This window comes from Saimiri boliviensis, chromosome 1, assembly GCF_048565385.1.
Source record: "Saimiri boliviensis isolate mSaiBol1 chromosome 1, mSaiBol1.pri, whole genome shotgun sequence".
Classification (NCBI taxonomy): Eukaryota; Metazoa; Chordata; class Mammalia; order Primates; family Cebidae; genus Saimiri; species Saimiri boliviensis.
This window is the reverse complement of record NC_133449.1, coordinates 206,230,108-206,245,563: the sequence shown is the minus strand read 5'-3', so window position 1 is coordinate 206,245,563 and position 15,456 is coordinate 206,230,108. Positions and strand designations below refer to the sequence as shown.

General features: G+C 36.8%; 1 long non-coding RNA gene across 2 annotated transcripts in view; it reads left to right on the top strand.

Annotated features, from left to right (window-relative positions):
- Positions 1 to 15,456, top strand: part of LOC141580654 (uncharacterized) — a 563,177-nt gene that overhangs the window by 540,595 nt on the left and 7,126 nt on the right. For both annotated transcript variants that reach the window (XR_012512938.1, XR_012512939.1), the window contains exon 5: positions 15,026 to 15,123. This is a non-coding gene — a long non-coding RNA (uncharacterized LOC141580654). The remainder of the gene's footprint in view (positions 1 to 15,025; positions 15,124 to 15,456) is intronic.

Sequence of the window (15,456 nt, the reverse complement as noted above, 5' to 3'; positions counted from 1 at the left end):
GTGACATGGTTAAATATAAGCTTCAGAAAGTTCACTGGCTGTAGTTTAGACAATGAATTGAGAAAAGCAAGGTTGAACACAGGGAGAAGAAAGGTGATAGTCTCAAGATTCTAAGTTACAATAGAACCAGAGACAAAAAAACAAGAAATATAGCCAACATTAATCAAGCCAGATACTACTAAGTACTTAAATAACATCTCCTATGGCACCTCACCACAGCAACATGAGTAGATTTTATTAGCTCAATTTTACCGGTGATGAAACTGACACATAAAATTGAGCAGCATGCTTAAAAATCACACAATAATGTATGGCACCAAGATTCAGACTCAAAATGTCTAACTTAGGTTTGCCTTCTTAAGTTCTCTGAGTAAAATTCTTCTTCTTAACACATTTAATTCATTATTAACAAATGTCTTAAGTTTACATGAATTATAAACTTATAGAACTTTTCTTTAAGGGAAGAAGGTTCTTAATTTTTCTCTTATTTAATCTGCATTCACATCTTCACTCGTTCTTCCAAATATATACAAATTTCTCAATTTTGATCTAAGGTATTAACATGGTTTGGCTGTGTCCCCACCTAACTCTCATCTTGAATTGTGGTTCCATAATTCTTGTGTGTCTTGGAAGGGACCTGGTGGGTTGTAATTTAAACATGGGGATGGTTACCCCCATGTTGCTGTTCTCATGATAGCAAGTGAATTCTCATGAGAGCTGGTGGTTTTATAAAGGGCTTTTCCCCCTTTTGCTCAGCACTTGTCTCTTTCCTGCTGCCACATAAGATGTATCTTTTCTCTTCCTTTGCCTCCTGCCATGATTGTGAGGGCTCCCCAGCCATGTGGCACTGCAAGTCTATTAAACATTTACTTCTTTATAAATTACTTAGTCTCAGGTATTAGCAGCATGAGAACAAACTAATACAGTAAATTCGTACTGGTAGAGTTGGGTGTTGCTGTAAAGATACACAAAAATGTGAAAATGACTTTGGAACTGGGTAACAGGCAGAAGCTGGAGCAGTTTGAAGGGCTCAGAAGATAGGGAAATGTGGAAATGTTTGGAACTTCCTAATGACTTGGCGGACTCAGAAGACAGGAAGATGTGGGAAAGTTTGGAACTTTCTGGAGACTTGTTGAATGGCTTTGACCAAATGCTGATAGTCATATGAACAGTGAAGTCCAGGCTGAGGTGGTCTCAGATGAGGATGAGAAACTTGTTGGGAACTGGAGCAAAGGTCTCTCTTGTTATGCAAAGGGACTGGTGGCATTTTGTTTCTGCCCTAGAAATCTGTGGCACTTTGAAATTGAGAGAGACAATTTAGGATATGTGGTGGTAGAAATTTCTAAGTGACAAAGCATTAAAGAGGAAGCAGGGTATAAAATTTGGAAAATTGGCAGCCTGATGATGTGACAGAAAAAAAAACAAACAAACTATTTTCTGGGGATAAATTCAAGCCTGCGGCAGAAATTTGTAGAAGTAACAGGGACCTGAATGTTAATCACCAAGACAATGGGGAACTGTCTACAGCAGGCATCCCCAAACTTTTTACTTGGGGGGCCAGTTCACTGTCCCTCAGACCGTTGGAGGGCCGCCACATACTGTGCTCCTCTCACTGACCATCAATGAAAGAGGTGCCCCTTCCTGAAGTGCAGCGGGGGGGCCAGATAAATGGCTTCAGGAGGCCGCATGCAGCCCGTGGGCCGTAGTCTGGGGATGCCTGGTCTACAGGGAATGTCAGAGAGCTTCATGGCAGCCCCTTCCATTAAAGCCTGGACGCCTAAGAGGAAAAATAGTTTTTCTGGGCCAAGTCAAGAGTTCTTCTGCTGTGTTTAGCCTAGGGACTTTGTTCCCTGCATCCCAGCTGCTCTAGCAGTGACTGAAAGGGACCAATATAGAGGTCAGGCCTTGGCTTCAGAGGGCGCAAGCCCCAACCCTTGTCAGCTTCCATGTGGTGTTGAGCCTGTAGGTGTGCAGAAGCCAAAAATTGAGGCTTGGGAACCTCTGCCTAGATTTCAGAGGACATATAGAATGTTCAGGCAGAGGTTTGCTGCAGGGATGGCGTCCTTATGGAGAACCTCTGCTAGGGCAGTGTGGAAGAGAAATGTGGAGTTGGAGCCCCCACACAGAGTCCCCACTAGGGCATTGTCTAGTGGAGCTGTGAGAAGAGGGCTACTGTCCTCCAGACTGCAGAATGATAGATCAACCGACAGCTCACACCGTGTACCTAGAAAAGCCTCAAATACTCAATGCCACCCCATGAAAGCAGACAGGAGGGGACCTTTACACCACAAAGGCCCAGGGGCAGAGCTGATCAAGACAGTGAGAGCCCACTTCCTGCATCAGCATGACCTGGATTTGAGATATGGAGTCAAAGGAGATCATTTTGGAACTTTAAGGTTTAATGACTGCCCTATTGGATTTTGTACTTGCATGGGCCCTGTAGCCCCTTGGTTTTGGCCAGTTTCTCCCCTTTAGAATGGATATATTTACCTAATGCCTGTACTTTCATTGTATTTAGGAAGTAACTAAATTGCTTTTGATTATACAGGCTCATAGGTGGAAGGGACTTGACTTGTCTCAGATGAGAACTCACACTTTTGAGTTAATGCTGGAATGAGTTAAAACTTTGGGGGAGTTTCGGGAAGGCAGGATTGTGTTTTGAAATGTAAGGACATGACATTTGGGAGGGGACATGTGTGGAATAATATGGCTTGGCTGTGTCCCCACCCAATTCTCATCTTGAATAGTAGCCCCTATAATCCCCATGTGTCCTGGGAGGGACCCAGTGGAACATAATTGAATCATGGGGATGATTACCCCCATGCTGCTGTTGTTTGATAGTGAGTGAATTCTTGTAAGATCCGATGGTTTTATAAGGGGCTTTTCTCCCTTTTGCTTGTCACTTGTCTCTTGCCTGCCACCATGTAAGACATGCCTTTGCTCCTCCTCCTTTTTCTGCCATGATTGTGAGGCCTCCCCAGCCATGTGGAACTGTGAGTCCATTAAACCTCGATTTCTTTATAAATTATCCAGTCTTGGGTATGTCTTCATTAGCAGAGCGAAAATAGATTAATACAGGTATCATAATACTAAAACTTACTTGCAGCTTTTTGACTTTTCTGCTAGTAATTTGCTAGATGAACTTAGTATATCATTAAAACTTGCTGGGCTTTATTTTCTTTGTAACAAACCAATAAACACAACAAAACAAACCTCATTTTTATTCGATGTTGTTTTAATTGTCATCTAAATTCAGGACACACTCCTTAGCATAACACTCCAAACCCTCTGAATTCCTGATGCAGTCTGTGACTACACTCGTTTTTCTCACTCAACATGTCCACAGATCAGAAGTCAAACCACCTGAAACTTGTTTTTCCTTGGACATACCTGATTCTTTCACACTTTTGTTCTTGTTTTGAAATCTGTCTCCTTCTCTGTTAAAATGCAAGGCAGTATTCAAGGCCTAGATTTAGGAATCTTCACCCACCCCTCACACCTATCCTTCAGACTCAATTTAGTTTCCCTCCTCTGCTAAACCATTGTATTTCTGAAGCATTGTTCTTTGTTTATACCTTTATAGCACTCAATGAGCATTCTACTTGGTGCATGCTATGGCTTGATCACTTTCAACAAAAAGTATATGTTGCCAACTTAGTCCTCAATGCAACAGTGTTGGGAGGTATGGCCTAATGAGATGATTGGGCCATGAGGCCTCTGCCCTCATTAATGGATTAGTTCCATTATCTCAAGAGTATATTTCTTATATAAGCCAAAACTTGAAAGTAATAATTCCATCTCTCTGCAAAGATCAGCAATGTTACAAATCATTTTCTGATCTTGCAGTCAAGTTCCAGGAATTGGGTACTTTCCTCTGTTTCTGATAAGTATCTGGCCTATTCTTATTCTGTTTTTTTTTTTTTTTTTTGAGACGGAGTTTCACTCTTGTTACCCAGGCTGAAGTGCAATGGCGCGATCTCGGCTCACTGCAACCCCTGCCTCCCGGGTTCAGGCAATTCTCCTGCCTCAGCCTCCTTAGAAGCTGGGATTACAGGCACGTGCCACCATGCCCAGCTAATTTTTTATATTTTTAGTAGAGATGGGATTTCACCATGTTGACCAGGATGGTCTCAATCTCTTGACCTCGTGATCCACCCGCCTCAGCCTCCCAAAGTGCTGGGATTACGGTCTTGAGCCACCGTGCCCGGCAAGTATCTGGCCTATTCTAATAACTAAGGCTGTGCTTTGTTTCTCTATGTTTAAGTCCATGCCTTAATTTATCCTACAGGGAATATGGGGTCAGAAGTGTAAAAAAGGACATATGGTTTAGGGAAACATTTGACTCACACCTCTAGGAAGACTAGATATTGGATTGTTTAAATACACATATATGCATGTTCACAGAGAAGGCAAGAGCAAAACAGTGCAGCAAAAGACAGTATTGTAAGATTGAGGAACACCATGAGTGCCAATGACAAACTGAAAATGAAGAATAATAAGGGAGTTGCCTTGCTAAGAGATGAATGAAAGGCAAAAAGAATAAAATACCTAGGAATACAGTTAACCAGGGAAGCAAAATGTCTCTACAGAGAAATATAAATCACTGCTGAAAGAAATCAGAAATGAGACAAACAAATGGAAAAACATTTCATGCTCATGGATAGGAAGAATCAATATTGTTAAAATGGCCATACTACTGAAAGTAATTTACATAGTCAATGCTATTCCTAGCAAACCAACAATGACACTTTTTACAGACTTATAAACAACTATTCCAAAATTCATATGGAACCAAAAAAGAGCCCAGATAGCCAAGGCAACTCTAAACAGAAAAAACAAAGCTGGAGGCATTAAACTACTGGACTTCAAACTATACTACAAGGGTATAGTACCAAAATAGCATGGTACTGGTACAAAAACAGACACATAGGCCAGTGGAAGAGATTAGATAATATAGAAACAGAGCCACACATCTAAAACCATCTGATCTTCAACAAAGCTGACAATAACAGGCAATGGAGAAATAACTCCCTATTCAATAAGTGATGCTGAGATAACTGGCTAGCCATATGCAGAAGATTGAAACTGGATCCCTTTATTTCACCATATACAAAAATGAACTCAAGATGAATGTATGAGTCCTTTTTTTCTTTTTTTTTCAGACACAGTCTTGCTATGTCACCCAGGCTGGAGTGTAATGGCATGATCACAGCTCACTGTAACCTCCACCTCGCTGTTTCAAGTGATTCTCCCATCTCAGCCGCCTGATTAGCTGGGACTACAGGCACACACCACTAAACCCAGCTAATTTTTTTGGTAATTTTAGTACATGTGGGGTTTCACCATGTTGGCCAGCCTAATCTCAATCTCCTGACCTCATGATCTGCCTGCCTCAGCCTCCCGAAGTGCTGGGATTACAGGTGTGAATGACCGTGCCTAGCCATGAGTCCATCTTCATGTTGCTGATAAAGACACACCTAAGACTGGGAAGGAAAAGAGATTTAATTGGACTTAAAATTCCACATGGCTGGGATGCAGGGCACCAAGTCCCAAGGCTGCACACAGTGTGGGGATCCTTGGCCCAGCCTACAAAACCATTTTTTCCTCCTAGGCTTCTGGATCTGTGATGGGATGGGCTGTCATGAAGACCTCTGTCATGTCCTGGAGACATTTTTTCCCATTCTCTTGGGGATTAACATTCGGCTCCTTGTTACTTTTGCAAATTTCTGTAGCCAGCTTGAATTTCTACTAAAAAAAATGGGCATTTCTTTTCTTTTTTTTTTAAATTTTTATTTTATTTTTTTTTTAGAGATAGGGTTTCACCATGTTGGCCAGGTTGGTCTTGAACTCCTGGCCTTAAATTATCTGCCCTTTTGGGCCTCACAAAGTGCTGGGATTACAGGCTTGAGCCACCATGCCTGGCCATGGGCATTTCTTTTCTACTATATCATCAGGCTGCAAATTTTCCAAACTTTTGTGCTCTGTTTCCCTTTTAAAATGGAATGCTTTTAACAGCACCCAAGTCACCTTTTCAATGCTTTGCTGCTTAGAAATTTCTTCTGCCAGATACCTTAAATCATCTCTCTCAAGTTGAAAGTTTGACAAATCTCTAGGGCAGGGGCAAAATTCAGCCAGTTTCTTTGCTAAAACATAACAAGAATCACCTTTACTCCAGTTCCCAACAAGTTCTTCATCTCTATCTGAGACCTAATTGTTAATATCACTCTCAGCATCTTTGTCAAAGCCATTCAACAAATCTCTAGGAGGTTCTAAACGTTCCCACATTTTTCTGTCTTCTTCTGAGCCCTCCAAACTGTTTCAACCTCTGCCTGTTACTAAGTTCCAAAGTCACTTCCACATTTTTGGTTATCTTTTCAGCAATACCCCACTCTACTGGTACCAATTTACTGCATTAGTCTGTTTTCATGCTGCTGATAAAGACATACCTGAGACTGGGAGGAAAAAGTGGTTTAACTAGACTTATAGCTCCACATGGCTAGGGAAGCCTCAGAATCATGGTGAGAGGTGAAAGGCACTTCTTACATGGCAACAACAAGAGAAAATGAGGAAGATGCAAAAGCTGAAACTCCTGATAAAACCAACAGATCTTGTGAGACTTATTCATTACCACAAGAACAGTGTAGGGGAAACTGCTTCCGTGATTCAAATTCTCTCCCACTGGGTCCCTCCCACACACATGGGAATTAAGGGAGTACAATTCAAGATGATATTTGTATGGGAACACAGAGCCAAACCATACCAATAGATTAAACACTTAAAGTATAAAAATGCTAGAAGGAACCTATGAAATACCATTCAGGACATTGGCCCTGGCAAATATTTCATGATGAAGACTCCAAAAGCAATTGCAACAAGAGCAAAAATCGACAAGCAGGATCTAATTAAACTAAAAAGCTTCTGTTTGCAACACATACTATCAACAGAGTAAAGAGACAGCCTAGAGAATGGAAGCAAACATTCACAAACTATGTATTCAACAAAGGTCTAATATCCAGAATCTGTATGGAACTTAAACAAGTCAACAAGCCAAAAAGAAACAACTCTATTAAAAAATGGGCAAAGAACATGAACAGACACTTCTCAAAAGAAAACATACATGAGGCCAATAGACATAAGAAAAAATTCTCAACATCACTGTATTTAGTTTCTATAATTTGCATTAGAGAAATGCAAATGAAAACCACAATGAGATACCATCTCACACTAGTTCAGAATGGCTATTAGTAAAAAGTCAAAAAACAAAAACAAACAAAAAAAAACCCCAGGTGCTGGTGAGGGTACAAGTTAAAGGGAACACTTACATGTAGCTGGTGGGAATGTAAATTAGTTCATTCACTGTAGAAAGCAGTTTGGAGATTTCTCAAAGAACTTAAAACGGAAGTACCATTTGACCCAGCAATCCCATGATTGGGTATATACCCAAGTTATATAAATTATTCTACTACAAAGACGCATGCACAAGCATGTTCATTGAATCACTATTCATGATAGCAAAGACGGAATCAACGGACTATATTCCCTGGTGTGTATAAATAGATAAATAAATAAATAAATGCAGCCATACAAGAAGAAAATCCTGTCCTTTGCAGCAACATAGATGCAGCTGGAGGCCATTATCCTCAGGAAATTACACAGGAACAGAAAACCAAATGCCGCATATTCTCACTGATAAGTAGGAGCAAAACACTGAGTACATATGGACACAATGAACGTAGCAATAGATAGACATCAGGGCTTACTTGAAGGTGGAGGGTAGAAAGACGGCGATGATAAAAAAAAAAACTATTAAGTACTATATTTGTTACTAGGGTGACAAAATAATCTGTGCACACCAAACTTCCATGACTTCAAATTTATCCATGTAACTAACCTGCACATGTACCCCTTGAACCTTAAATGAAAGTTGGAAAGAAGAAAAAAACGAGATACATGAAAGGAAAGAAAAAATAATTTGTTAGAAAGGTATGGGAGGATGCTGGAGGGGCCAAAAGCTAAGAATAAAACTTACAATTTATCACAGTTTATACTGACGGCATTGGCAAATAGTTCTAATTGTTCTCTCTTAAGTGGACCTTTACATGTTGTTTTGAAATATTCTGAATCATATTAAAAAGATTTGTAGCTATTGATGGATAATGAGAGCATGTAGGATTTGAAGTTATATTCAATGTGCTAATACTTAGATAACATGATCAGTACATTTCTGTTGGTTAGGCTGTGGATGATTTTATTACATCTTTGGTTCTCTCATTTGACTGAATTTTTCTGCATTAAGCATTTTGCTGTCTTTTACAGAAAAGCAAACTGTTAATATTAAAAAGAACATAAATATAAACAAAAAATACACTCAAAGACTTATCCTGCTTTATTTACAAAGTCTATCTTTGGATGATTGAAATTATTTAGATATTTAAAGAGTTATATATCAAAATTAGCATGATACAGAACTAAAAAGTTCTATACCATATATACCATAATTAAGTATATACCATAATTAGTATGGTATATAACTTTCTAGAACAGCTTTTTTTAGAAAATGTATTACATTAATACTTACCATATGTTCTAAATAACTATTATATTTCCTTTCATGCATTTTTTTACATTGCCTACTTTTAAAATCCCTCAGAAAATTGTTTAAAATGTTAGAATAATTCATTGCCTAATGCAATAAGCATTAAGTTAATAATGTTATGTTTATTCATTTATTTTGCAATAGTACTTCAAACTTCTTTTATTTCAATGCTGGCAATGTGATAATAAATGAAAATATTTTCAAGACTGATTTTATCGATAGTCACTCCAACTCAAGTGATTAAAGAGAATACCATAGTGTGTAGTTTCTAAATGATAGTTTTATTCCCTGCAAAATAGTTATTCATCTTGGTTTGCTGCTCTAGTGGAATTTTGTTTAAGACTCTAAGGTTCATATTAAAAGGCAGCTGTGTCTTAGTCTTGCTTTAAATTCTTATTAATATAGTACACAAAGAAAGGACAACTAGTCAAAGAACCAAAATGTATATATCTTAATCCTAAAAGTGCTATCACTTCAAAGTGAATTACAGCACTATATGGAAAAAGGCTTGCATTGTTATTTAAGTTCATCCATTCATTTCAACAGGATTAAAATAAATGGTGCACTTACCTTACACAGCATTGAAATGCATGGTGATGGAAAGAAAGGGTGAACTTCAAAGATGCAATGTGCAAGATTTCAGATTTGATGGAGGGATTTACTTCTCAAATTGTCATTGCCATTGACTGGATTTACTAATCAATGAGCAAAAATTGACTGAAATGAGAAGCTGTGCCTAAAACTAGTAAATCTATAATTCATATTTTACTTTTGCTTGTTGAAAGACAGGGCAATTTTGATCAGTGGCTGAGACAGCATTATATTGGAACCCTAAACTTTTATTCTGGGTTTTTACTTAAGGCTATTTCAAAATCACATCTAAATGTGCTTTATAACGTTAGAAATGTTTTATTAAAATAATATTTAGAATTCTACATTTTAATTATGCCTTGATTTATCTGGTCTTATGAATTCCTGTGATTTACATTTTTAGCCTTTGTTTATTTTATATTGCTTCAGCTATTTTTTCAAGCATTAGGATGATTAGGTCATAAATCTTACTTTGTCACTGAAGTTTTATATTATACAAAATGCCTGATTAATTAAATAAATTAATCAAAACTACTATATAGACTGAGAAGGTTTAGTGATTAGTTGTCATATAGTTTTCCAATAATTATTTTAAGCCAATTCATTTTCTTTGTAAATATATATATATATATATATATATATATATATATATGTGTACTCATCATGATTAATTTGAGGTATGTGCACCATGACTGTGGCAGCGATGAGCAAAATATCATCTTTCAAAAAAAATTTTTTTTTTACAGAGTTTAGGTTTAGGGTGATTTTAAGAAAAACTTTCAGAAATAGTAGTAATGGCCGTATAACCTTGTAAATGTAACTAATGCCACTGAATTGGATACTTAAAACTGTTAAAATTTCATATTTTATGTTATACATATTTTGTTGAAATAAAAACTTCTAAAATGAAACAAGAAAAAAGAAATTAAATTGTATGTTTGCTTTATAATCACAACTCACATTTTTGGAACATTAGGTTTGGGGGTCAAAGGATTTATGTCACTGTATCACAACAAGTTAGTGCAGATGATAGATTTTTGCTGGAAATTTTGGGAAAGAAATAGTTATAAGGTGTTCTCATCAGGAGCTTTGTACCAATTCTCCCTGGTTAAATATGAACTGGGCTTTCAAATTCTGCTGAGTGAAAGCTGCAGCATTTTCAGTTGGTAATGTCTTGAAATTTTCCATCTGATTTAGTCAGCTAGGGGTTTTAGGAGTTCCCTTTCCAATATTGAGGTTGAGGTGGTTGGCAACCTGATCCTTTTATTGCTTCTGGGTCCCTCCCTCAACTCTCTGCAGCAGCCAAACGCTGTTCGGAGGCATGTGGGGAACCAAAGAGTGTGAATCTCACATCCTCTTAAAATTCTTTCTGTTTGGACTAGTCATCCCAGTATACAAAACCATCTCTGAGAAATGGAAAGGGAAAAGCTCAGAGTGAGAGAAGTGGGATATTTCAAAATTTTGCCAAAAACAGCAAGGCCGGAAAATCCTTGGCAAAACAGAAGAGCTGGCTACTTTAACACCTTTCTCATTCCTAGGATCCCGGGTGATTGAATCTCGCCTCCTGTTAACTACAGTGCTACTGTCCCCAAAGGTTCTGTTTTTGCAGGTGGAAAAGCAGTCGGAGCAGCAGCACCTTCTCTCCAACTCAAACATTCTTTTCCAGGCCCTCTGTGGTGCAGTCTGCTCCAGTGAGCACAGTATTCAGTTATCAAATCCCTGAAGACCCATTAGACTTTAACCAAATGACAGCCTGTAAAGTTCCTTGGCGCGAAGAATTAGGTTGAGCTGTTAACCTTCCCCATGCAAAGGACAACAAAGAAATTCTAGTAAGAGGTAAAAGGACAGACACTCGATTTACTGTTTTACTATTAAATTCTCATCTTTTGTTCATGGAAATAAATGTGCCCGCTTTTCACAGCCATTTTTCCTTTGGCAACTGGCATAGGGGGCTACCTGCAGCAGCAGCCTCTTTGCCTCTCTGCCATTTATTATCCCATTCCAGCTTGCTGCCTACTCCACTCAAGCACCTTATATAAAGTGATACCACTTAAGCTGAAGCGCTAAAGTCCACCCGCCCTAAATGGGATATGGAAATGTGGGAATATTAGCCCTTAAACAGTAAGCTAAAATTCTTTCATCTATATATCCCTCAGGCAAACTGGGTTTTAAAGCAGGTTGCCTTTTGCTTTATAAATCAGCAGTTGGATGTGTAACTGGAACTTTTATTTATTTTTTTTAATATCAAAATGACTCTTGGGTGTTGATCTGGCAAGTGGAAATAACAAAGAAGGGCTGTATAAGTAGTTTTGGAATAGCAGTTAAAGTCTCATAATCTGACTTTAACAATTGATTTTGCTCCAAATTTCCATGTTGGTATTATTCAGCTTTTGGCCCAGGATCTGGAAATGGAACTTTTCCCAATGAAACTCAGACTATGCTTACCCTGTTCATAGTTTGGGTAGGTAAAATTTAAACATCTGATTTGCAAGCCAGCTTCTAGAAAAAGAAGATGAAAAGACCATTTCATTTATTCCCCTGGTGGGATAGAACATTTTCTTACAATATGTTTTCCAATTTACTTTTGAATTTATGGAGCTTAAGAAAAGTACCATTCCATTATCTAACAGTTCTTGCTAATAGGCAGTTTCCTTAAATACCCAGCCTAAATTTTCCATTGCTCATCTGACTTCAAATCTTCACCATTTTCCAATCATATGTATTTTATAACTTAATGTTTGCCAAATCCTTAGTTAATAGACACTCTCGAGATTGTAATTTTAAAACAATGCATATTAAGTGATTTTGTTCCCTTAGAAATTCTGTAAACTACTGATTGAATGTCTGAATCATTTATGCCCTATCTCTAGAGTGACAACTTTCTTTGTAAACAAATACTCTGGAAAGCAAGAGATGAACCCATTTATTTCGCCTAGCTAAGAGAATTGTTTTGCTTCACTTAATGCTGTCAGGGTCTTTAAGAAAGAATAAAATGTAAAGTGAGCATGCTTGTGGTTATTCTCTGAGATTGAGCCAAGAATAGTATATATGGAAAGAAACAATGCATTTTACAGAACTGGTGAGCAGCAATTTCTTTCAATCACTAATAACTTGTGGGGTGTTCAATCGTTGACCTACCAGCAAAAGTTGTCTTTCATTACCAGTTCTTTGATATATTTGAAACTTTTGGTCCACTCACACTTCACTGTTATATTAGGTATTGAAAAGCCATCCTTACTACACTTGCCAATTTAGCTGCTGTATGGATTAAAAATGTTGCAAATATTTTCTGCATATTCCTCCTGATAATTAATTTCAGCTATTTGGTAATATCAGCTAGTATCAACTGAGTAGAGAAATGTGTTAAGGTACCACAGGATGCTGTCAGCAAAATCCGTACTATGGGAAACTGGATACACAAGGATCTGGTTTCTTCAACAAATAAATGCAAAGCAGAGAAAGAGGAAAAGGGAGAGGGAGAGAGCAAGAGAGCGAAGAGACTTAAGAAGTACATATCAACCATATCAACCAGTAATAATGCATGCACCTTATCTGGACTTTTATTTAAGAAAAAAATGAAAATTAAGACATTTATGGGAAGGAATTTAAGTAATATACATTTTATAAATAATGTCACTAAGAGAGTGCATGTCTAATGTTCTCACTGCAAAAATGTTAAATATTTGAGGTTATGTATATGTTGATTAACTTGATTTAATTTTTCCACATTGTATTAAAAAATCATAACACAATTTGTATCCCATAAGTATATATAACTGTAATTTGTCAGTATGTAGTAAAAAATTTAAAAATGAACAATAGAGATTTGTTAGCATTAAGAAATCATTGTAATCTTTTTAAAAAGTAATCATGTTGTAGTAATGTCTTAAAAAAAGAAACCCATATATATGAACCTTTTAGTCTGTATATATATTCAGTCCATATTATATATATATATATATAAACTATATACATGTATTTACCCATACATATATACATATCTATCTACATATCTAGATAGATATGAATAAAATTATATGTTGTTCATAATTTCCTTAGAAATATAATATATTCAGAAATATAATCAGGGATGTGACAGGTAGATAAGCATATCAAAAATATAAATTCTGCTCCTGGCGCGGTGGCTCACGCCTGTAATCCCAGCACTTTGGGAGCCCAAGGCGGGTGGGTCACAAGGTCAGGAGATCGAGACCATCCTGGTCAACATGGTGGTCTCGTAGACACATGGAAACCTCTTGTCTACTAAAAATACAAAAAATTAGCTGGGCATGGTGGTGCGTGCCTGTAATTCCAGCTACTCAGGAGGCTGAGGCAGGAGAATTGCCTGAACCCAGGAGGCGGAGGTTACTGTGAGCCGAGATTGCGCCATTGCACTTCAGCCTGGGTAACAAGAGTGAAACTCCGTCTCAAAAAAAATATATATATATGTATATATATGTATATATGTGTATATATATGTGTATATATATGTATATATACACATATATATACACATATATACATATATATACATATATATAAATTCATCATACATTGAAAATAATTGATATTACATAGTAGGGATATGTGGGTTTGTCCCATTTTTTATCTTTTTGTATGTTTGAAATTTTCCAAAATTGAAGGCAAAGAAAATTAAACTAAAACAAAAATAATAATTAATGGCAGTTCCTGCAATCATTTGAAAAAAGTGTGATTTATAACAACTTATAAAATTTGTTACTATATAGAAGTGAGCCAAAAGGTTTCAAACGCTAATGGTTTTATGTTATAAACTGCCAATTCTCCTATGTGAATTAGTTTATATTTCTTTCACCAAGAACCCTGTAGAGCAACATGGGGACTTTAAGGGTTAGTCTATAGTGGGAAAATTTATTTTCAAAAAGGATCTGACAGCAAATAAAAACATTGCAAAAATCATTCAGAGCAGAGTATGATCCGATTTACTAAAAGTGGTACTCATTTACCAAAATGATTAAATTATAGTCAGGATACACCCTGAAGTACCCACTTCAGTAGACAGACTAGAATATATTTAAGAAACATGGAACACTGCACTACATGGGTGCTTTATCTTTCACAAACTAATCTTATGTTTCCATTATAGTGGCATGCGCTAACTCTGCTTTCATCACATATTTCACTGGTGCTTAGAACATGAAACATGTTGCAAAGACCATATTTTTCCTAATTTTTTTCTACAGATATTGGAAGACAAGCTGCCTATGAAAAACAATTCTTGACTCAAAAAAAAAATTGTGGTATAATAATGAGACTTAGAAATGCCACAAATGGGAATAGGATCAGCCATAACAAGAGTGTTAATTTTTGTTGGTAATGCATGTCTGGCTTCTTTTAAGCAAGTGTAACTATATGCTTTGGAAAAACCATACCCTAGTAGTTATTAGATGAATTTACCTCCATAAATGAGAGAAATATCTGTTCTTAAAATTAACTATTCAATGTAAGAGTTCCTAAATATATGATCTGTCAAAAATCATATTCTGGCCTTTGGATATTTGAAAGGAAATCATTATGAATTTAGGGGGCCAGAGCCATATATATATATATATATATATATATATATATATATATATATAATCTACAGTGTACTATGCTTATGAGAACTACTCATTTATCACATTTGAGTGTAGTTAAACTGAGTACTTCAAAGCCGCATTTGACTTCAGTTTCACTTCTCCACTGTAAGTTATCAGCACTCAACAGAGTGAACAATTTGAGAGGTGTGCAACTCTTGATCTCCTTATTGATCTCTGGTTTCTCTGATAGAAATTATGAGTTTTCATTTTTACTCAACAGCCTGTAGGAAAGAGAAATCAGATTCAGACTACAGCACGTGCCCGACAGTATGTCTGCTGCATTGCATGAACAGCCTTGCTGCAGCCAACCATAGTGGGGTAAGTTGTAGATCTATAGCACCGAATTACTTTATATCAGTTATTTCATTAGATTTTATGCATTACCACAAAATCTCATTTTGTTCTGACAAAAATTTTAGTGAAATTCTGTTTCAGGAAATTACCAAAGCCCCCTCAGTGCCTGTAATAATTTATATTAAATATTCTACTTGTTTTTTAGATGTTCATGATGAGATAGAGACCAAAGTTTTTTGCCAAAAGACACATGAATTTCTAGGAAACTTCATCATATTAGATGTGTAAAATATTTTTTTAAGTATGCTCTTTAAAACAATAGATTTTATTTGCAATGTTTTGGGAACTGTTTTATGT